This window comes from Sinocyclocheilus rhinocerous, unplaced genomic scaffold (assembly GCF_001515625.1).
Source record: "Sinocyclocheilus rhinocerous isolate Xijiao unplaced genomic scaffold, SAMN03320098_v1.1 scaffold449, whole genome shotgun sequence".
Lineage (NCBI taxonomy): Eukaryota > Metazoa > Chordata > Actinopteri > Cypriniformes > Cyprinidae > Sinocyclocheilus > Sinocyclocheilus rhinocerous.
Window position 1 is genome coordinate 820,388 of NW_015652285.1, and position 25,439 is coordinate 845,826.

General features: G+C 36.4%; 1 long non-coding RNA gene across 1 annotated transcript in view; it reads left to right on the top strand.

Annotated features, from left to right (window-relative positions):
• LOC107714391 (uncharacterized) overlaps positions 1-25,439 on the top strand; it is a 54,789-nt gene that overhangs the window by 28,504 nt on the left and 846 nt on the right. The gene's annotated exons all lie outside the window — the stretch shown is intronic.

Consider the following 25,439-nt stretch of genomic DNA (forward strand, 5'->3'; position numbering starts at 1 on the left):
ACACACACACACACACACACACACAAAATACATTTGTGCTGATAACCTATGGTGTATGATGGACAATTGATTTATAATTTACAAGATCAAGATCAACAAATGTCAAAACAGCTCTGGTCTGATCAGGCAAGTGACAGTCAGTCCAATCAGCTGCCTCGAATCTCTCTCACTCTGACCCCAGGCCATTCGGCCATCCTTATTGTCAAGCCCTGTGTCACTGTCAGATGCCCTCTTGCAATATTTACCTAAACTTGAAATTGCTTTCCGATATGAATTCTGCTTTGTGGATTTGTTATGTGAAAAGCACCACCATGCAAACATATTGCTGCCAGTTTTTAGCTCATTGGAATTTAAAGCTTGTTTGGACGTCTGCACACAAGATCTTGAGATGTACAGAAAAATGAGCCAGCCAACTGAAATTGAAAATCAAGATGAGCCTTGTATAATATTTCTGCGGATTGTTGTAGTTCTTTCTCATACAGCATAGACACTCACCATCATTTTTCTCACATGTCATTTATTTCAGAGCTGTGAGGTCTTGTAAAAGCCTCCTGTCGGTTGTGAAGGCTCTAGACCATAGAACATACCTTTTGTATGTTTTAGGGATGTACACTTTAGCTACTAATATGTACTTTCAAGGTACCAAAATGGACCATTTAGGTACCAAAGTGTACCTCTTGAAAAGGCACTGCCCCAGTGATTGCTTTTGTGCCTTTTTTTCTGAGAGTGTAACCAAACCGTTTCAGCTCCCATTGACTTCCATAGTATGGAAAAATGCATATAGTACAGGTTTGGAATAATTATTTTAATAATAATGTATGCATTTAGCAGACGCTTTTATCCAAAGCGACTTACAGTGCATTCACTTACAGAGCTCAGCTGTAAGGATTTCTGGTGGTTCAGATTTTGTAACATTGGGAACACTTCAAATTGACACTTCAAAAAAAAAAAAAATTAGTTATTTTTTATCAATGTATTTTTATATGTGCCAGAAAAATATATATTTGATATTTTATGATTCATGTATTTTAATTAGTGTGCATATTTATTTATATTTAGTGTGTGTGTACTACATATTAAATTTACATTGAGAAATGTGTATATATACAGTACATGTATAAAATCATATGAATAAAACGAATCTATTTTTTATTTCACATTTATATATTATATATATATTATATTATATATATAATTGATTTATTATTATTATTATTATTATTAGGAATGAGTAAATGATGACACAGTTTTCATTTTTGGGTGGACTGTCCCTTTAATTTAGTAATGCATACCTGTCGATTGAAAATCTGAATGTTGTACAATAACTAATTATGGTTTTGGTAAGACATGGTTGTTTTAAGAAAAGAAATGCACCTACGATAAACACAGTATGTGATGTGGATCGTTTATAAGGAGGTTTAGCAGTCTGCAAATGCACACGGTGTGTACAGTGACATGAAATGTCAGGATAAATAAAGTAATTGCAATAATGGCTAATAGGAATTACCTTTCAAATAGTCTTTATGTATCTAAATAAAATAGTCTGGGACTAGTCATGTCCCTGAAAGCTCTGGAAGTGGGAGGTTTTAAGGATTCTGTGAAAGGAAAAACACTATATTTGATCATTTAAACAGCCTCACAAAACTTCTCCCACAGAACCGCCCCTGCTTGTCATTTTAGCTTTTTTGAAATCTGGAATGATTGCCACATTGATCCGGTCTTGAGCAGAATGTATTTTGTTAAATGGCCATGCTTTTCAACAGAACATGGATTGTTTGTTTCTGTTCAAGGTTGCTTTTGCAATACTTTCCTCTGCTACTAATGATTCACTTTGATGCTGATGCAGCCTGACTGATTCTAAGGCAGGGCATTAAACGCACACACACACACACACACACACACACACACATCTCAGTGCTCGTCAGCTCACCAGGGTTATTATCATTAACTAAAATTAAAACCATAAAAAAACACTTCAGAATAAAAAAAAAAAAAGCAATAATAAACATAAAAAATTATGGTTTTGGTAAGACATGGTTGTTTTAAGAAAAGAAATGCACCTACGATAAACACAGTATGTGATGTGGATCGTTTATAAGGAGGTTTAGCAGTCTGCAAATGCACACGGTGAAGTAATTGCAATAATGGCTAATAGGAATTACCTTTCAAATAGTCTTTATGTATCTAAATAAAATAGTCTGGGACTAGTCATGTCCCTGAAAGCTCTGGAAGTGGGAGGTTTTAAGGATTCTGTGAAAGGAAAAACACTATATTTGATCATTTAAACAGCCTCACAAAACTTCTCCCACAGAACCGCCCCTGCTTGTCATTTTAGCTTTTTTGAAATCTGGAATGATTGCCACATTGATCCGGTCTTGAGCAGAATGTATTTTGTTAAATGGCCATGCTTTTCAACAGAACATGGATTGTTTGTTTCTGTTCAAGGTTGCTTTTGCAATACTTTCCTCTGCTACTAATGATTCACTTTGATGCTGATGCAGCCTGACTGATTCTAAGGCAGGGCATTAAACGCACACACACACACACACACACACACACACACTCATCTCAGTGCTCCAAAAAACAAAGGCAGGCATTTGTCTTTGATTTTATAGATCTATAGATCTATACATACTACACAAGCTTATTTATATAAGCATATTTTTCAGTGTTCCCTGACACATTCAGTTATTGCATACATAAATATGCACACACAGCTCTATTTATTACCAGCAGCAGTGTGAGATGACTACATTCAGTTTTTTTTTCTCTCTCTCTCTCTCTCTTTTGTTTTCAGATATTACCGCACAGTTTTTTTTCGCAGTCTTATATTTCAGTGATTCCCAACCCGGGGTACTGTACATAAGCATCATATATTAAGCTTTGTTAAATGTTTTGAACAGAAGTTATGACTTAAAATAATAATTCAGGGCGACCAGTGGAATAAAACAACTCTTTAATAATCTCACACTTCTCTCTTTTTCATAGCAATACAATGTCAGATATAATTTTCCCTACAACAAGCTTGTTTATGCTTCAAGAGGGAAAAAATGAAAAGGCAGTTGTGACTTTTTCCTCATAATTGTGACTTAATATCTCATATAGTGAGGTTTCAAAATGAAGACTGTTTCTTGTAATTGCGACCTCATATTTTACAATTCTGAATATATTATCTTGGAATCACAACTTTATTTTTCATTGTTGTTACTACTCATAATTGTGACTTCATATTTCGTAGTTAAGAGTTTATATATCTGAATTGCAACTTTATTTCTAATTATTGTGATTCTCTTGTAATTTCAACTTCATATCTCACAATTACGAGCTTATATCTCAGAATTGCAAATCTATTTCTCATTATTTTGACTTTTTTCTTGTAATTGCAACTTCTCACAATTGTCTCACAATTGAAATTGAAATTGCAGATTTTTCTCATTTTTGTGACTATTTCTCATAATAATTTAACATTTCACTTAATTGTGACTTAATATTTCACAATTATGAGTTTACATCTCAGAATTAGAACTTTTTCTCATTATTGTGTTTTTTCTCGTAATTGTGACTTAATATCTCACAGTTGTGAGTTTATTTTTCAGAATTGCTATTCTTTTAGCAGTTATGTCTTTCTTGTGATTGCGACTTTATATTTCACATTGTGGTTATTATCTTAAATTAGCTTACAATTACCTTTTTAATGTTTTGAACAAATATCTGCAACATTAGTCTTCGCCTAATATCTGTAACATGCAACAGACAACCTCATTTCTAGATTTAAAAATAAAAAATACAAATTTGAGTCAACAACTTGCTCCTTAAAACTCTGTCTGAGTACCGAATCATTCTTGCCTTCTCAACAGAAAGTGTGGATGATATCTTACTCACAACTCTCCTGAGAAAAACGTCCAGACACTGATAAATGCATGCTGATTTATTTAGACTTGTTCTACAGGCCTTTGCAATTACTTGCTGGCATTGCAGTCTCAATTTTATTGTCCTTTTTTGTCAGATAGCAATATAGACTATATGTCCGACCGACCGTTATAAAAGATATTTGACTTTGGCTCACCAGTTGTTTTTCTGTATTGTGTGTTAACATTGACAGCGTAGACAGTAGGAGTCATACATGCTCTAAAGAGTAGCCTGAAGTGGTTATGAGGAGAGGGAGTTTGGCAAGAGAACACTGGGAGAACTTTATCAGTGAGTCGCTGTGACATCTTCCTCTGCCACTTCAGTCCTGTGTCACTGGGTCTCGGCGCCTGGCCACATGAGCCGTAGTGTTTAGCCTCTGTATTCTGGATCAGAGGGTGCATGCAGGAAAATATAGCATAGGACAGCAAGGAAGGAAAGCCCCAGAAGACTAAGAGGTCTCTCTGAATCACTGGCGCTGTTTGAAGGATCATGAAGCGTTGCTTTAAGGAAGGCTGAGCCATATAGGGTGCTGCCAATCTGACCTGAACAGACATTAGTGGAGGATAGACTACATTAATATGCACTGCCTGTTTCCTTCTGATTCACAATAGCTGAATATCTCAGCACCAAATTATAATTTTGCATTACACTTCTATGCGATTGACTTCTGCTTTTGCATTTATATTATTAATTTCAGTCAAAATATTTACTCCTGCTTCTTAAATGAAAGCTTTCTAAAACTGTTTCCCCAGGAATTATTTACTTGTACTCCTGTATTCTTTTTAGAAGTGCCGTAACACAGAGCAAAATCTGTCACATTCTTTTTTTCCTTTTCACTCTTAATCCTGTTTCTTGCATGTTCTTTTTTTAATATAGATTTTTAAATGTCATTTATTCCTCTGATGGCAAAGCTGAATTTTCAGCATCATTAATCCAGTCTTCAGTGTCACATGATCCTTTGGAAATCATTCTAATATGCTGATTTGGTGCTTAATAAATATTTTATTATCGCTGTTGAAAACAGTTGTGTTGCTTTAATATTTCTTTTAATATTCTTCAATGAACCGAAAGTTCAAAATAACAGCATTTATTTGAAATAGAAATCTTTTGTAACATTATATATAAAATAAAAACAATAAAAAAGCAAACAGAAGTAACACCATGCAACACACATATGCCTGTGTTTGCATTCATTCTTATTGCTGCTTGTCTCTGAATAAACTGCCTTTGGAGAGCAGCTTGCATTCTGTGCCTTTCTTGCTATGCATCCACAATAGATTCAAGGTTTCGTCTTTGCATGTCGTCTTTGCAAGTCTTTATGCTAAATTCAAAACTTTACACACACAGAATAAATGTTTATAACATAGGGAAGCTGTTGTCATCTCCTCTTTATTGTTAGATTTCAGCAGTGTTAAAAAGATTCACCCAGAAGTGAAAATGTTCATAATTTTCTCACCCTCTTGTTGTTCCAAAGATGTTTAACTGACTGACTGACTTCTGTGGAACACAAAGGAAGATATTCTGAAGAATGTTTCAACTGTTTTCACCCATACTATGAAAGTCGGTGTGGTCAAAAATATGACCTATTCAAAAACACGTTCGTTTCTGTTTGTTTTGTGTATTGCTTGGTTTGTGATTCTTGATAGGAATATGAGAAACCTTTCTCTCATGAGACAGAGCAAGAAAGGGACACATGAACAAGTTGGAAGGGAAGTTGCATAAATACACAAATGCATTTTATGTTGCGTTCATATCCACATAATAGGAAAAATACCTTGAAGTATTCATAAACAAAAGGGTTTGAGAAATGTCTCTCTCCAAGCCTGGCTTTGATGTTTTTGTGCTTGAGTTTAAGGAAATAATGAAAGAGTCCCTCAAAGGAATAGTTTTCCAAAACATAAAAACTATGTTGTCATTAATTCACACAAATGTCACTCTAAAGTACTTGCTTTGACATGCTTTCTTGTCTTACTTTCTTCAGTGGTACACACAAGTAGAATTTTTGAAGAGTAACCTGCTACTTTTTTTTTCACATAACAAAAAGTGAATAGGTATAAAACCACCATAAAAGTATCATAAAGGTGGTCTAAATGACAAACACAGCAAAGTTAATTTGTGATTTATGAAAATCTGGCCCTAGTTCTCAAAACAAATATGGTGCCTGTTTGACATCAGTGGTCTCTTTAGACACACATAAAAGTTTGTGAATGGATACTTTTTAATATCTCCAAATATTCTTTAAAATGTTACATTTTGTGTTCCACAGAAGAAAGTCAGTCACACATGTTTATAACAGCTTGAAAGTGAGTAAATGATGAAAGAATTTTCATTTTTTATTTGTATAACTATTCTTTTAATAACCGGTATTCACTATATCAGTGATGTAGCACACATGTATATTTCTCCTTTATGCAAAGTATTATGTTTTGTACATTACATGGCCTTGCATGTTTTACATCTGTGAATTAACAAGGTTGTTTATGCAGCATAAAGGTGACAGTTCCACCCTGAATGTTCCGTTTGAAATTGATGTCAGAAGCTATTGGTTTTAGCTGCAGGGGTGTCCCATTATTGAAAGCTCTCACTGCAACCAAATGGAGGGTCAGGCGAAATTTTCCATTACCGACTCTAGCTAGGCCTGGGTGAGAGGGGTGGCGTAAAGGCTTTTAGAGCAGGGACAAAAGCCAGTCCGCAGCGGTGTGACCGAGACCTGAGGCAACAGAATTTTCCACTTATCCTCAGCCTGTGTGTGTGAAGGTATGGCCAAGGGATACACTTAAACTACAGAATTCCTCCAAACCTCCAGGGCAATGAGTCTTAAGCATCCACTTCCTCTTAGAAAGGAAGAACCATTCTCATGCTGACCTCAAGATTTTTAAGACATTGGGGTAAGACCCTTTCTTTCCAGTGCCAAAAGGACCTCACATTATCACTAAGAACGTCCTGAAGAACTCTTTTTGAGGATCTGAGTGGAAAGAGATTTTGCTTGAGTGCATAAAATAAGAGGCCGCTATCATGGGTTACTGGCATAGGCATTTGCACGTTCCCTCTACGCTCAGCGATTTATGGATTTTTCAGGTCTCTCGAAGCAAGGCACTGAGCCAGTACAGCAGCCCTCGTGTCATGCAGTCAGTAATGAGTTGCTTAATTAAACCCTGCAGGCTTGTGGCTCAATTAGGGCTTACAGACAAAGTTAAACTGATCAATCCAGGAATTGCTTCTGCAGAGCTCTGTTAGACACATGGTACTTTGAAGAACAAGAGACTGGTTTGATGTTTTGTACATAATTTTCACTGTGTTTTCTATGAGATCAGGTGACCTTTAGCCTTTCAAACTCTGATTGTTGTCTCCTTCATGCTCATCAGGGCCTATTAGCTTGCTCAATTGACGAGTGTACGATGGATCCATTGCTGTTCCCAAACAACTCAACTGTGCCTCCCCACCCAACCCTGCCTTTTGACCTTGCTGGGGGCATTGTTCGAGTTTACTTATAGGACTAGGCACATTCACGTTCCTCTCATTGTGCCTACTGTCTTCCATCTCTGGTCCTTACTCAACCTCGAGAACTTCCCTCTAACTGGTAAGGATGCTAGATAAGCTACTAAGAACATATATCTTGGGTTTATGATTTTGTTTTGCAATTCTTCACAGGAATCACTGGAAGTTTCTTTCCCTTTGTGAATGTTTGTTTGAACATTTGTCTCTTTGAATTAGTGTTTCTGTTGCCTTCAGTGACTGGATTTACCTCAGTGGAGAACTAAAGAAGCACCCATTCGATTGGCCTCAAAGTTGGACGCTTTCGAGTTGATGTCTTAGTTTGATCTTAAGCACAGGAATACCTACATTCTCAATTGTTGGCATGCTGTGCTTTAAGCGTTATACATCTGAAATAGCTTATTTTGGCTTTTTAAGCCTCTATCAAAGGCATTGAGATATTTGCCTGAGTAAAAATTATTTAGTCATGATTCTAGGGTTTTAACCTTAGTGATTCATGATTAATTCGTATTCTGCTGGTCAACTGAAGCGAATTAGCCAGGGGTTCGTAATCCAGATTGAGCTGGCAGAGCTCCCCATAATTCCTCACTCTGCCAGATTAAAATGGCTGGTAGACACAAGGACTGTCAGATATTGTGATGTTGATCGAAAGCCACCCCTCACCCGGCTTAAACCTCCTGGTTTTCAGGCCATGTCTGTTCTCCTGTTTTTATTCTTCATGCTGTACGTCTTTCAGCTCAGAAAAACAGGGACGGAGTGCGGTGAGGGATAGGTAGAAGGGGCATAGAAGCATGTGAAGGTTGAAGCTTAAATGTCACAACAGACAAATTCAGTGTAATGACAGAAGTAACTGATGTAAGAGTCTACAGATGGTGACCAGGCACCCTGGGCTAGACCAGACTGCAGGAATGGGCATGTACAGTGGTGGGTACAGCTTCGTTGACGTGTCGTCCGCTGGAGATACCCAGACGGCTGGAGACTTGGGTGCTGATTCTGCCCCCAATACCCCTGGGGCTGCTCACTGAGCGTACTGGGACACCTCTAGCCTCAAAAACCTTTACCTCAGCCCAAGCATTGATAATGTGTCGACAAACAAGGGACTTGCTGCAATGAAATTTGGATTTAGGCAATTTTTTGCGCATTGTATCCGGTGAGGGATCACGTGTCCAGCGCCTCACCCACATGACCTCATACAAGGACCAATCAAATGGTGCCGTTCCGTTGGGGTTGAGCGAGACATCGCTGGAGAAATCATTTTCCCTCTGTGGTTTTTAATTTCAGTCCTTTCCGAACATCAGTATTGGTGGCCATCGGTTAGGAGCTCTGTGAAGGTAAATCTTTTTATGGTTTCAAACGTTATTTTTAACATATGCTTTAATATAACATTGTGGCCTGGTCAGTTATGATTGGTCATAAGAAATGGCATTCTTTTTGTCAGTTAACTGAACAATTTACCTTATGATGTTTTTATGGATGATGTTCCCCTGGATTCATCCATTGGAATCATTCTTCTTGCCAAAGTCTCCTAATGCTAGGAGTTTTGGACCATATATAGTCTATACTGTATATAGACCAGTTAACATTCAATTAAATAGCATTTACATCTAAAGAGATATCTTGAAACAAGTATAAGTTGTTATGGTGTAGCTTGTGATATTTTGAACTGATTTGCTTTATTTGCTGTAGGTTGTGGCGTTTTTTGCTATATCCGTATATCGTTCGACAGTAGTCTGTATGCCGCAGACAGTATGGCGTGAAGGATTGTGACTTGTGTGTCAGTCTCAGTTGCGATTCCAACCTTGATGGCAGTTCGTAACATTAAACGCTACTCAGCCCTTTGATTACTGCTTCTAGAGAGGTACACAATTTTGCTCGTCGTCGTTACTTCAATTATCATCATGGGTTCTTTATCTGTCACAATGAAGCGGAAGAGATTTTGTCTTAAAAACTGTTGGTACGGAGTCCACCCATTACTAGCTTTTTAGTAGACTTATCTATGAACAGAACAAATGTTTTTTTTGGTTCTGAACTTGAGAGTTTGAATTTGTAGGGTTATATTGCCGTGATACCATCTTCCCTACATGTCTAATGAATTGATGGAATTTGCTCATACAAGGGTTGAATGTTGGTTGAGTCTGTAATGCAGTTTATGTGCAGATATGCACTTAAATGGTTTTGAAAGTGTCTAAAGATGCAGGGTTAAATCCATATTGAGCTTTCTACAAGCATGTCGGGGATTTCAGAAATGGTTTTCACTGTGATGCCTGGAGATGACCAGAGGTGTCTCCATTTAGCATTTTGGCACTTTCGATTAGTAGGCCGTTAGCGTAGCATGGGTCGTTGGTACCTTTATCCCGGCTCTCAGATCCCTGGATCGGTTTTGCTTGATCTTGCATGGGCATTGCTGGGCGACTGAGCTCTTGATTATAATTTGGGTTGAGATCCAGGCAAGGGTGACTGATCAGGGCTGACAGTTTTCGAAGCACCTGTCAGGCTAAGTAGGGGAGGGTGCCCCTGCAGACATGCGTACTGCAACAAAAGGCTCCTCTAGAGTTGTTCACATAAGAGTGTTCATGCGCCTCCCTCATAACACAACGCCCAGCCAAAGAGACCCCAGCCCTGGTGATGCCGCATGCCCACGGGGAACACTTGTGCCAGAAAACCAACATTTATTTTTTTTTTTACAGTGAAATCAAAGACTATACATTATGCACAATTGGCTTGGTCTTAATCAGTAGTGTTTTGGTTATTTATCATAATAACAATGGAGGATATGACTTTGAATATTTCTTGAAAGATAATTAAAATTGTCACTTAAAAACCTTGTTTTATTTTAGCTCCAGATTAGGGATACAACTAACAACCATTTAAAAAAAATCAGTTAATCTGACAACTATATGCTTATTGTATTGTATATAATGTCAATATAATGTTTTTTATGTGTGTATATATGTATATATATTTACATTTAGACATTTAGCAGACGCTTTTATCCAAAGCGACTTACAAATGAGGACAATGGAAGCAATCAAAATCAACAAAACACCAATGATATGCAAGTGATATAAGAAGTCTCAGTTATCTTAATGCAGTACACGTAGCAAGTTTTTTTAAACCATATAATAAATAAAAAGAAAACAGATAGAATAGAAAAAGAATAGAGCAAACTAGTTTTAGAGGCCTTTTTTGCTTTTGTTAATCAGAAGAAGTCAGAATTATAATTGTATAATAAATAAAAAGAAAAATAGATAGAATGCAAAAAGATTAGAGAAGCAAGTGTTATTTTTTTTATTTTATTTTTTTAAGAAAAACAAGCAGTTAGTCAATAGAGTGCAAGTCTAAAAGGGGCAAGTTTTTTTTTTGGCTGGTAGACACAAGGACTGTCAGATATTATTATGTTGATCGAAAGCCACCCCTCATCCGGCTTAAACCTCCTGGTTTTTAGGCCATGTCTGTTCGCCTGTTTTTATTGTTCATGCTGTACATCTTTCAGCTCAGAAAAAACAAGGACAGAGCGGGGTGAGGGAAAGGTAGAAGGGGCATAAAAGCATATGAAGGTTGAAGCTTAAATGTCACAACAGACAAATATTCAGTGTAATGACAGAAGTAACTGATGTAAGAGTCTACAGATGGTGACCAGACACCCTGGGCTGGACCAGACTGCAGGAAAAGGCATGTACAGTGGTGGGTACAGCTTCGTTGATGTGTCGCCCGCTGGACATACCCAGACGGCTGGAGTCTTGGGTGCCGATTCCACCCCCAATACCCCGGGGCTGCTCGCTGAGCTCAGTGGGACTCCTCTAGCCTCAAAAACCTTTACCTCAGCCCAAGCAGTGATAATGCCGTTGACAAACAAGGGACTTGGTGCAGTGAAATTTGGATTTAGGCGTTTTTTGCCTTTTGTGCATTGTATCCGGTGAGAGATCACGTGTCCAGCGCCTCACCCACATGACCTCATACCAGGACCAATCAAATGGTGCCGTTCCATTGGGGTTGAGGAGAGATCGCTGGAGAAATCATTTTCCCTCTGTGGTTTTTAATTTCAGTCCTTTCCGAACGTCAGTATTGGTGGCCATCGGTTAGGAGCTTTGTGAAGGTAAATCTTTTTATGTTTTCAGATGTGATTTTTAACAAATATTTTGATATAACATTGTGGCCTGGTCAGTTATGATTGGTCGTAAGGAACGGCATTCTGTATTTCAGTTAACTGAACAATTAACCTTACGATGTCTTTATGGATGATGTTCCCCAGAAATCATTCCTTTAGTCCCAAGTCTTCTAATGCTAAGAGTTTTGGACCATATATAGTCGATATATAGACCATTTAACATTAAATTATATTGTTTTTACATCTCAAGAAATACCTTGAAACTAGTATATGTTGTTGTGGTCTAAGTAGCTTGTGATATTTTGAACTGATTTGCTTTATTTGCTGTAGGTTGTGGCGTTTTTTTGCTATATCTGTATATCGTTCGACAGTAGTCTGTATGCCGCAGACAGTATGGCGTGAAGGATTGTGACTTGTGTGTCAGTCTCAATTGCGATTCCGACCTTGATGGCAGTTCGCAACATTAAACGCTGCTCAGCCCTTTGATTAATGCTTCTAGAGGTACACAATTTTGTTCGTCGTCGTTACTTCAATTATCGTCATGAGTTCTTTATATGTCACAATGAAGCGGAAGAGATTTCGTCTTAAAAAACTGTTGGTACGGAGTCCACCCATTGCCAGCTTTTTAGTAGTCATCTATGAACAGAACAAAGAGTTTTTATTCTAAATCTGAGAGTGCTTCAACTTGAGAGTTTAAATTTGTTGGGTTATATTGCCAAGATACCATCTTCCCAATGGATTGATGGGATTTTCTCATACAAGGGTTGGTATTGCAGTTTATGTGCAAATATGTACTTAAATGCTTTTTAAAGTGTCTAAAGATGCAGGGTTAAATCCGTGTTGCGCTTTCTACCAGCATATTGGTGATTTCAGAAATGGTCTTCACTGTGATGCCTGGAGACGACCAGAGGTGTCTCTATTTAGCATTTCAGCACTTTCGATTAGTAGGCCGTTAGCATAGCTTGGGTCATTGGTACCGATATCCCGGCTCTCAGATCCCTGGATCGGTTTTGCTTGATCTTGCATTGGCATTGCTGGGCGACTGAGCTCTTGATTATAATTTGGGTTGAGATCCAGGCAAGGGTGACTGATCAGGGCTGACAGTTTTCGAAGCACCTGTCAGGCTAAGTAGGGGAGGGTGCCCCTGCAGACATGCGTACTGCAACAAAAGGCTCCTCTAGAGTTGTTCACATAAGAGTGTTCATGCGCCTCCCTCATAACACAACGCCCAGCCAAAGAGACCCCAGCCCTGGTGATGCCGCATGCCCACGGGGAACACTTGTGCCAGAAAACCAACATTTATTTTTTTTTTTACAGTGAAATCAAAGACTATACATTATGCACAATTGGCTTGGTCTTAATCAGTAGTGTTTTGGTTATTTATCATAATAACAATGGAGGATATGACTTTGAATATTTCTTGAAAGATAATTAAAATTGTCACTTAAAAACCTTGTTTTATTTTAGCTCCAGATTAGGGATACAACTAACAACCATTTAAAAAAAATCAGTTAATCTGACAACTATATGCTTATTGTATTGTATATAATGTCAATATAATGTTTTTTATGTGTGTATATATGTATATATATTTACATTTAGACATTTAGCAGACGCTTTTATCCAAAGCGACTTACAAATGAGGACAATGGAAGCAATCAAAATCAACAAAACACCAATGATATGCAAGTGATATAAGAAGTCTCAGTTATCTTAATGCAGTACACGTAGCAAGTTTTTTTAAACCATATAATAAATAAAAAGAAAACAGATAGAATAGAAAAAGAATAGAGCAAACTAGTTTTAGAGGCCTTTTTTGCTTTTGTTAATCAGAAGAAGTCAGAATTATAATTGTATAATAAATAAAAAGAAAAATAGATAGAATGCAAAAAGATTAGAGAAGCAAGTGTTATTTTTTTTATTTTATTTTTTTAAGAAAAACAAGCAGTTAGTCAATAGAGTGCAAGTCTAAAAGGGGCAAGTTTTTTTTTTTTTTATAAAGAATAGAATAGAAAGTGCTAGAGTTAGAGGGTCAAATAAAGATGGAAGAGATGTGTTTTATTTATAAAATATTTTGAAGAATTATAATTTTATAACTTACTGTTTGTGTCACGTTACGCTGTTGAGGGAACACGCTGGAGGCACGAGTAAACGAGAACAGTCTTTAATCAAGGAAACACAGAGAATAATCCATAATAGGAGCTTGAGCCAACACACGTAGACAACAAGTAGAACCGACAAATACAAACTGAACAGACTGGGGCTTATAAGGACTGGATAACGAGGGACAGACAGGTGCGGGGAATCAGTTAATAATCAAACTAAACAAGGACAGGAGCAAGACCAAATAAGGCAAAACAGGAACTGAAACACATGACAAAACAGGTCCAATCCTGACATTTCACCCCCTCCCGGAAGGTGCGTCCTCGCACCGTAGGCAACAGAGGGAAGCATAGGTGGGAGCTTGGGAGGAGGCTCAGGAGGAGGACGGACACCCGGGAGGGGGCCGACAGACAGAGACCAGGGAGGCGACGAAGGAGGGAGGAGCCAGGGAGGAGCAGATCTGTTTCCCAGTCTATCAAGTCCCCTTCTAAGTCCAGCAGTCCCAGCTGTATCATTAGCTCACCCTCAGCCATGGTGCAGTGGGCGGGGCGATCCTCCGCTCAGTCGCTCTGTACTGCGCTGGCTCGTTAATTGCGGCAGGAAATGGCTCTCCGTCATTGGTGGGCTCGGGCTTTAGCTCCGCACAGCGGGGAGATGGTGGGCTGGTTTCTGGGTCCAGAGTGGATCTGGCTCTGGATCTGAATCCACTCCACAAACGCGGCGAAAATCCTCTCGAGGACCATCTTCGGACGACGGCACTCTGCACTCGATGTTTAGACTGGCGTCGTAGAACGCACAGAGCGCGTCGTCGGGATAGCTGGTGGTGCTTGCTAGCAGCTGGAACAGTCTAGTATGGTCCTCGAGAGCTTTGTCCCCCTGCTCTAGCAGGAGGAGGTATTCGGGACGAAGAAGGGCATCCATGAAGGGAAACACAGCGGAAACAAAAACACTGAGAGAAAAACGAAAAACAAAAACAGAGGGTAGACACAGAGGTTACGGTTTTGGTCGGTTCTTCTGTCACATTACGCTGTTGAGGGAACATGCTGGAGGCACGAGTAAACGAGAACAGTCTTTAATCAAGTAAACACAGAGGATAATCCACAATTGGCGCTTGAGCCAACACACGTAGACAACAAGTAGAACCGACAAATACAAACTGAACAGACTGGGGCTTATAAGGACTGGATAACGAGGGACAGACAGGTGCGGGGAATCAAACTAAACAAGGACAGGAACAAGACCAAATAAGGCAAAACAGGAACTGAAACACATGACAAAACAGGTCCAATCCTGACAGTTTTAATATCACTTTTTAGTTTTATACAGTTTTATAATTTTTTATATATTTAATTAAATAAAAAGTGATTTAAAATGATAGTTTTCCTGTTATGAAACATTATTTTTATTTTCAGTTATCCCATTAAATTTTCTGTTCACATAAAAAAATATATATTTATTTGCTTTGAATTATAGAACTCAAAAATTCCAACATTTTTCACTTTATGTTGAACTATAGAAAATGCAAAACAGCAAAAAATACTAAGTTTCATCCTATTTGTGAAATTTCACCATCCTATTATCCTAGAATTCCAAGCAGAAAATGCAGCTAAATTTATCTTAAAAAATCTATTGTGCAGTTGGATAAAGTACAAAATACACAATTTAGTATTTGACACTCAAGTTGGTACGATAGGGTTCATAAATTCATTCTGAGTATTTTGAAAGCAACTCTTCCTGCAGTGAAATTCTCCTTGTGGCATGGAATTATGAAGCAGGCTTATGGCTGGTTTATGTTTGAATGTAATGACTGCCTTGGAGGATTAGGGCAGGCCAGATGACGGTGGATAGACTATATTTAGATTATATTTAGCATTTTCCTCTTGGTTTTTTCTTCTATTGCTATGTGTTTTCTGTGAACCTGTAACTTTTTCTTTCTTTTTTTTCATGATTTCAGTCCTGTTTTGGGGGAAAATCTGTGGAATTGTTTAAATGTAATACAATATGTGGGATGGGATGCAGGATGTGTAGAACTTTGATTGACAGGTGTTCCAATTCTGCAAAGTTGCATTGACACACATTCTGTGAAAATGAGCAGATTACCAGATTGTTTTTACATTTTTAAAATATATTTGACATATACATTTTTAGTCATTTTTGTAAAAAGATAATTACTAGATTTGTTCTGATATTTTATCATAGAAAATTTCCAGATTTGTTTTTTATATTTATTTTATGAAAATTTGAATAATCATTCTTTTTTTTCTGATATTTTTAGCATTTTTTTTTATGCTTTTAGAAAATTACCAGATTTGTTGTACTGAGAAGGGCTAAACCAGGACAAAATGTAAAAAAAAAAAAAAAAAGTAAAAATAGTTTAGACAGCATGAACAATTTAATTTGGCTCTTTTTTGGCCTCTCTGCTTCCGCTGCACTATACTGCCGATTATTCCTCTGTTACCTCCCTTCTTCCAGGTTGCATTTAGTCTCTCATCCTTGTGCCCGCCCATGGTTGTGATTTCAAGAGCAAGAGAAAAGACAAACTGCCTCCGACAATAATTTGCCCTGAAATCTCGCATGAGCCAGTGTCTCCAATAAACACTGTCGTCTCTTGTTAAGCTCTCGCCCTTGATACACTGACAGGACTAGTGATGTGTTTAACACGATAAATCATGGCGCTTGAACTGTCCAGGCCCCTCTGCCAGCCCACTTGTACAGGGACTTATCCTCTCTTTTTGCCAAAGAGGACCACACTCACTGGTCTGTGTCTTTGTGATTTAGGTTTACCTTAAAGTCAACTTGAAAAGCCCTATTTGGTTCCTGGTCTTGTTGAACAATTTTCCAAGAAAGAAATCACAGAATTGTCTACATCGTTAATCAGATCTGGTCCCTGCTTACTTTTTTCCCTCATTGAATATAATTTTTTACTTGGAAGTATGTGTTATGTTGTTTTATAGAAATAAAATGAGTTGCGAATGCCATTTCATGTTGACTTAAACTGTGATTTGGTGATTTCGTCCTTGTTGGATATGAGCATTGTTCATAGTAGTGCTGGGCGGTATGACCAAAAATTTATATCACGGTATTTTTCAAAATTATAACGGTTTCACGGTACAAGACGGTATTTTTTTTTCCATGCATGACCGGGTGTTAACCATATTTTCTACTGATTGAGAGAGGAAATACTGCAGTAGGCTATATTGACTTAGAATGCCCTATTTTACTATCATGATGAGTGAATATTGTCAAAAAATACCACACTAAATAGTGACTAAACACGACCCCTTTTAATACATGTTAACCAGGAGTCACTCTCATTTATAATCGCGGCATCGTCTGATAAAATCAACATGCATCTACACTAAAGAGCGGCGGCTATGCGGTTGTTTTGGCTATATTACTTTTTTGTCTCATGCAGCACACTGCCTGCGTCTGAGTAACAAACAAAAAAAAACAACAAACAAAAAAGTGCATGTGATATTAACAGACGAACTACGCTCATATTTATAATTCCAAACAATCAGTAAGCGACAGGGGCTAGGAAACGCTGTTTTGTACTCATTTATTGACGAGCTGGCTGCGGTGCGGCCAACTGAATGCGCTGCTTCTCTGCCGCTCACTGCACAGAACAGACGCCGAGAGAGGTGACACTTCTCCGGGAAAGTCAGACCTCACGTTCGCGGGACAGCACTGGAGAAATCTTCCAACTGAACCATAGCTAAGGTTTATCCAAAAAAGTCGCTAGGTTTGTCAGTATGAATATTCTATGGAAAAAAGCCGCTAAAAGGGTCTGAAAGTTGCTAAATCTAGAGCTAAAGTCGCGCTCGTGTGTGTGTGTGAGACGCGGGAGCTGAAGGCAGGGAGCGGTGGATATTTGTGGCGGTCAATGTGGATATTGTGGATGAGTTCTTCTGTGTCATCACGTTCTATTAGTTCTACAGCTTCAGTTTCGGAACTTTCACGCTTAGTAACACATGCAGCTGTTCCCTCAACACAGTGCAACACCCCTTTCAAACAGTGTCGCGTTCCGAACGTTGTTTAAGTGACATATATTAGTATTGCGGTATTTTCAAAATTCATATCATAACAAATATAAAAACCGGTATTCGGTATGAACCGGTATACCGCCCAGCACTAGTTCATAGATATACAGACTTTGACCTCTCTGGTCAAAGTGTTCATTTAGGAATCACTGAGTTAATATGAAGTAAGTAGGGTGCTGTAAATGTACAATCTCAGCACCCTTCAACTGCTCTTCAACGTGATTTAACAGTGGACAGTGTGTCAGCAGTTTGCATAGACTTGCCTGCATTGACTTTTTGTCTCTCAGTTTTTGATTCCAAAAATGCTACTTTGCAAAAAAAAAAAAAAAAAGTTTGTTGATGTTGCTCATGAAAGATGAAATCAAAAGATTAACAAAATGGACAACAGTACAATTCTAAATCGTAAATATATTGTCACTAATTCTGTCTTAATGCATGTTCTTCGTCATATTGTGCACACCTAGTGCATGTTTTTCTGAATTTTAATAAATGTTTGTCTTTGTGATCTTTTTCTCTGTCTAGTGAGTCTCCTTTGAAACTGCTTTCCTTTAAAGCTGACATCACACATCCTTGTTTCTTTTCAGCCCCTGTCCTCCAGTTTCACTCAAAACCACGTCAAATTGTGCACATCATTTCACTTAACTTTAATGTCAGCGGTTGATTATTTTGGTAAAATGGTTTCATTACAGTACAGCACTTGCCCATTCTCATTATCAAGAAATTCAGTGATTGTGCCACCACTTTAGCCGTATATCTATTGTTTTGTGATTTTAGCCATTAGGAAGTCAATACCTTTGAGCATTTGACAAATGGCTTGTTTATGCATCTTTTTTGCTCCTGATGTTCAAGAACTTTTTTCCATTTCACATTAATTCCAAAAACTGTCTATGGTCTGAAAAAGCATTTTGATTTATTTTCTCATTGCAGAACTTCTTAAATTGCGGTGGTCATGTTATAGGAAGTGGGGTGTTTGTTTCTGGTTATCTTGGAGTGAATTGCAGCCTCAGGTTCGGTCTCTTGTTATTTTCCCTACAAGGTCACACCATTGTAAGCAATAAGGTTATTATTTTTCTCCTCCTATTTTAGCAGTTATAAAAACACCAGTTTTAAATGTTCTTTGAAATGTCTTTTTTTGTACACTCCATGTATCCACTTCTCATATCACCCATGTAATTTATGTCTTCATGCATCCATTGATCTTGCAAGATTTTGCTGAATTTTTTTCAGATTTTTTTTTTTCATTTAGGCAATAATCGATGAGATTTTAAGTCAGGTGAAGTTGAACACAGCGATACTGGGAATGAAAAAAAACATGGGACACTGGCAGCTCTAGGTTCATCTGCAGAACTTTATTTTAATCGTAACAGTGTAATATACAGTATAATATAATAATTCATACAATATAATATTTATGGTTGCACTTTATTTTACATTATGTGCACTTACATTATGTACCTGTACTTACAGTGTACTTACCTAAGAAAGTACTTGAAAATATTACATGGGTTAGGTTAGGTTTAGTGTAGGTTCAGGGCTAGTACCTAGTTATTACCCAGTTATTGCAATTTCTATAACAAGTACATAGTATGTACATGCAGAACAGGACTGTGAAATAAAGTGCTACTATATTTATTAATATTTTCAATTTAGCTTTTATTTGTATATTGTGTTTCATTTTAGTTTTAGTAATTTAGTTATGTGCTTGTTATTTTATTCTGTTTAGCATAATTTTTATTTCGGTTTTATTTTTAGTAAATGTAGTACTTCAACTATTTCAGTTAGTTTTACATTTTCAGTAAGTTTTCATTTTCATTTACTATTTTTAAGTTTACGTTTCTCATCTAATATTAATATTTGATTTGATTTTAGCTTTATTTCAATTATCAAAAAGGATTTTAGTTTCCATTTAACGATCCATTTAAGAATGTCAAATTAATATTTAATGTGCAGTCATAACTGTGTGTTTATTTAGTCTTAATATAGTCTGATCTGTTGTTTACTAAACAACATAATTTCACAGATACTGTATAACATGTTTGGCTGTTGGTCATTTATATGAATTAATATTGAGACAGTGTTGTGCTGCGTTTGAAGCAAAGTAGAGAGAGTTAGAAAAAGGAGCATTTTGGGAGCTCTGCTTGACCAAGCGTAAAGCGTGGTTAATTCAATAGGTACCACAGAGGAAGGGGCCAGAAGCTCTTTAGAGGAAGGGCTGACCCACTTTCTGTATCCTGTGCTTCAGCAAAGACTGAGCTTATCTACCACCAGGAAGATATCAGACTTATGATTAACATAAAATAGATTTAAAATGTGAAGTATTTCAATGGCTAATTTTTAATCTGCTCATACTTTCTTGAAAGGCATTGGAAATGTGCTCGCTCCCTCCCAAACACACACACTCCAACATCAATAGAAGAAGTGATTGAAAGGACACATGCCTTTTAAGGTAACATGAGTGTGTTTTTGCAGCCATTGCTTTTGCTCTGATGACTGCTGTAATCAGCACACAGATGTAGCGTTCAGATGTCTGCTGTATTCTGCGGGCTGTTGTTCACCCGACCATCTCTGTTTCTGTGTTTGGGTGTTTTTGTGAGAGCAGTTTTGGCCCTGTGGACTTTTAGGAACTAAACATACTTTTCACTATATATCACTTTAAAAAAAAAGATTTTTGAAAAGTTGTAAATAAAGATTATTGGAGTAAGCTTTACAAGAAAATACTATTTTAATCTTTCTACTTCAAAATATTGCAGTTTCTTTGTAATTCATTGTTAAATTTACATGCAATTTTTGAGTGATAAATTGATATATATATATATATATATGTGTGTGTGTGTATATATATACATACATACAGTATATATAGCAATATATGAAATACATTTGGGGATAAAATATATTTTAGATAAAAATATATTTGAAGATAAAAATTGGGATATTTGCCTTGCTATAACAAATTTTATGGCTAGCTTCTATGTATCCTACATGCACACAATTAAATAATATTTTCACAATTTTTGCAAACAAAATTACAGATGATGTACAATACAAAGTTTGTGCTGGTTATATTAAATTTTTCTTAAAAAGTCAAATAATGTTTCATGTTTAATATTGTCACGGAAACACCTGCCTCACCAGCCGAATCAGCCTCCTACACCCGCTCACAATCACCTGATTACTGATCACGGACACCTGCACCCACTTACCACACCACTCAAATACTCACTCACCTCATTCATTCACCGCCTGGTCGCAAGGTTGCAAGCTTCTCTGTCTTGGTTCCTCACACTCCGCTCTACCTGTTCTCCTCGGAATCCTCAACTCTCGGCCGGTGTGCCGACCCAGATAAGACTGTGTTTTGCTTCCCTCACTGCCTATGTTGAACTCTTTTTATTTGGAAGCCTCTCCTAAGTTCCTGTTATTAAACCCTTGAATTACGTTAACCTGCCTTTCTGCCTCTTTGTCCTGGGTGTGACAAATATCAAGCATGCTGTTTGTTTTTCTTTTTTTTTTCTTTTTTTTTCTTTTTTGGGGTGTTTGTGCTAAAAATATATATATTTTTTAATATTTAATAATTTAATATGTCTAGGTAAAGAAAAACAAAAAACAAAATGTAGACATAAAAGACATTTGAAAAATAAATTAAAAAATGAATGATGAAGGCATGTCAAAAAGTTTCCTAGACCATTTTAAACGTGACCTTCATATGACAAAAATAATATTTGTGTATTTAAATCAACCCATGATGTGCAGGTGCCTAAGGAAGCACTCTTTTATGTCACCTCAAAATATACAAAGAAAGCAGCACTTTAAAAATGTAATCCTTCAGGCATTCTTAATGGTTCACTAAACATGATCGTCTAAGTAATAATATTCATGTTATTCATGCAGTTTTTCATTGAAGCACCGGATATGTATTCTGCTCTCCCTGCTCCTATCCATGCTAGGCTGCGTGGATGGGCAGGGAGTGTTTGCCCAGAACAGAACCATTCCCCCAACCTAAAATTTATGCTAATCGTAAGTTATATTGACGATAGTGGTCCTGACAGAACTACATGAAGTGAGTCATGAGGAGAAGTGTGGAACATTGTATGCTCTCCGTGACCATGCGCATACTGCAGATAAATACAGTTGTCACTTCTCTTAATCCTGTTTCTTGTAGGTATTCCAACCATATTTATACTGCACAGTGTTCCTGATTGAAATTTAAGGGATTTACTCCAGCATTTAAATGTGGTTGTCACTTCCAAAACATTGCAGTATGTTTAAGAGTTTCTACACACTGATAGAAGATATTTCTACAATGACAGAAAAATAATCAAACATCAAGTGTTGTATATAACCCAATTATCTTTGTAATTACTTTTTTTTATAGTGAATTTGTAGCATTTCTCTAAACGCTTCATGTTAAGCACTTTGAGTACCCAGAAAAGCGCTATATAAATGTAACTAATTAATTAATAATCAATTAAACCCATAAGGCCATTAAGCCATTTTCACACCTATGAAAAATAAGTACACCTTAGCATACTTTAAAAAAAAGAGTTCTTATTATGGAAATAGTATACTTTAAAAGAGTATACTTAAATACAAACTGAATGTAATGTTTTTGGAAACTTACGGTAACTGCATGTTATTTGCAATTAAATGAAAATGGAGTATAGTTTAAATTTTATATCAAATGCATACAAATTGTTTTTTAAAACCACTTAAGTAGTATGTTTTATATACAATTTCATAATTCTGTTTTTTTTTTTAAAATATGGTTAATACTTTAATGCAGGGTTAATTATAGTTAACTAAAACTAAAAGCATAAAACTGTTACTTGAAATAAATGTTAGCTGAAATATAAAATAAAAACTAATTATTAATAAAAACTGTGTGTCAATGATACTAAATTATCACTGCTTTAATGTAATTTCTATTGAAACTTGAATGTCATCTGTTTAAATGTGTTTGTATTTACACATTCATAAACAAGTTGCAATTTAGTACATTTCAAATATATTTACTTTACATGTAATATCAAATAACACACTACATTTAAAATTATAATTAAGTACTTTACTTGTGCTTTGTTAGTCAATGCATCAGAATAAGTGTACTTCTTTTAAATCGTGTTAAAGATTATTAAAACAATGATTTAAAATTTACTAGAATCTTTTAATTTGACATTTTGACAAAGTGCACTTTTTCATGTGTACTTAAGTGTGTTAAGAAACCTGTGAAAGTGTCCTCTTTAAATACACTTCAGTGGCTTTTTATTAGATTTAATATTTTATTATTTGCAAGTACAGTTTTTTTAAATTATACTTAAGATTTGAAGTACACTCGATACAGTTAAGCGCACTTCTTTTTCCCAGGTCAGGGGCTTCTTAAAACGGAGGGCACCTATTTGTAGGAGTACAGGCCGGTTCACTTCTGTCCATTTGGTTTGTTGCTTCTGCATGCTTTTAGCTCAGATTAGAATTTTTATGCAATCAGTGCTAAGCAGGAGATTTGCGGACAGCTGGCAGCTCATCTTGTATACCCATGTGAATCTCTTCTTATCTTTCCTTTGCTTTCTCTATGCTTCTCTTCTCATACGTAACATGCAAAATTGTGCTTAAAACTTTGCTCCGCACATCTCATCCTTGATTGCGCACGCTATCTCTCTTTCACCGTGCTTTTTCCAGTCACCATCATTGCTCTCTCTTTATCCTGCGCTTCATTCGAAGGTCTGGCAGCTGTACTGGAACAGCTTAATGTTTCAATCTCTCAATCGTTGTTGATCCCCTGACCCACATGACGGCATAAATCACTGAAAAAGGGACAGGTCTGAAGCTGTGCTGAGGAGTTAGGATTCCCCCTCCCTCACCAGAGTACACACAGATACGCATTATAACGGCTGAGCATGAGAAATCATCGGAGGGATCAGAGAGACAGAAAATACAGATTCGAATAAGCTGAATGTTATGCATTTTTAGGTTGAAAATAGGTTGGTTTTATATGACCTTGTTTATGGTAAACCCACAGAAATCTGCAGATTTATGCAGAACTGAATGGGCTTGATGCTTCTGGCTGAAAGCACAACCAAATTATCCTCAATATAAAGTTTTAACTTAAAGTTTTTTTAATGCGTTATATTTAATCAAATTTTAAATGTATCTTTTTAATTAATTAATTTTTAAATTCATTATTCTGAAATGATTTAAGAATGTAGTTTTATTTCTCTTTATCATAACTAAAACACTTTGACTTGATTTGGGCCTGAATGTGCAGAATTGTATTAATGACAGGTATTCCATTTGTGTAAATTCTGTGCAGATTCTATATTTGCCTATCTGGAATATTGTCATTGTGTGTTTGTGTTGAGAACCTTTTTGAGCATTAGGACATTGTTGCTGTGAAATCTAGATTCCTAATGCATTTTTTTCCTATTATTTATTTTCTTTTAAGAGTTAACTGAGATCAGATTGGTTGGGATGTCACTTTTGTAAGACATGTATCTTCTTAAGCTGGCATTATAGCCCATGAAATATTTGGCTCAGCTGTGCAACAAGCCGAATGATCTCAGCAGCTGTTAGATTATGAAATTAATTTGAGATTACTGCCTGGCAATGAATATGATATTATGCTGACTTTGATTACTTGTAAAGTGCTCCCTCTTGTGTTCAAACTATGCATATAAAAGGCTATTAAATATGTCGGGGTGTAGTATTAACGGAATGTTACATATTCAATACAATCTATACTAACAGCATAATGTTGATTATCACAGAAAACTGTCAGTCATAAAAAAAAGTCATGCTCACAGTAAGGTAATTTCAATGAAAATTCACCAGGCAATAAAACATACACGGTATATAAAATGTATGGCCAAAAAACTTAAAATACATGTTGGCATGAGACTAGTGGGTTATATTCAATCTTTACAGGAATTAACAGGAATTAGACATCCATCTTAAAGTAGTTCTACTTTAAAGGGATGATTTGGAAAGCTCAAATAAAGCAGGATTTTACTGAATAATTCATGTAAGTGCTTTAATAAAGCTACAAGCTTAACATAAACTGTCTGGAACGGACTGTGTGCTTCCTTTGTGCACTGTGTGCAAAGTGTTTTATTTATTTTATTTACTTACATCCAATTTTATTTATTTACATATTTTATTTATTTTACATCAAAAGTTTGGGGTTGGTACGATTTTTTTTTAAAGAAATGAATACTTTTATTTACAAGAATGCATTGAATTGATCAAAAGTGACAGTAAAGAAGACATTTACATTACAGAAAGATTTCTCTTTCAAATAAATGCTGTGCTTTGAATTCATCAAATAATCCTGAAAAAAAAAAGTATTAAAAGTTTCTGCGAAAATGCTAAGCAGCACAACTGTTTTCAACATTAATAATAATAAGAAATGTTTCTTGAGTACAAAATCATCATATTAGAATGATTTCTCAAGGATTATTTGGCACTGAAGACTGGAGTGATGATGCTGAAAATTCAGCTTTGCCATCACAGGAATAAATGACATTTTAAAATATATTAAAATAGAAAACAGCCATTTTAAATTGTAGTATTATTGTTTTTACTGTATTGAATTCATCAAATAATCCTGAAAAAAAAATGTATTAAAAGTTTCTGCGAAAATGCTAAGCAGCACAACTGTTTTCAACATTAATAATAATAAGAAATGTTTCTTGAGTACAAAATCATCATATTAGAATGATTTCTCAAGGATTATTTGGCACTGAAGACTGGAGTGATGATGCTGAAAATTCAGCTTTGCCATCACATGAATAAAT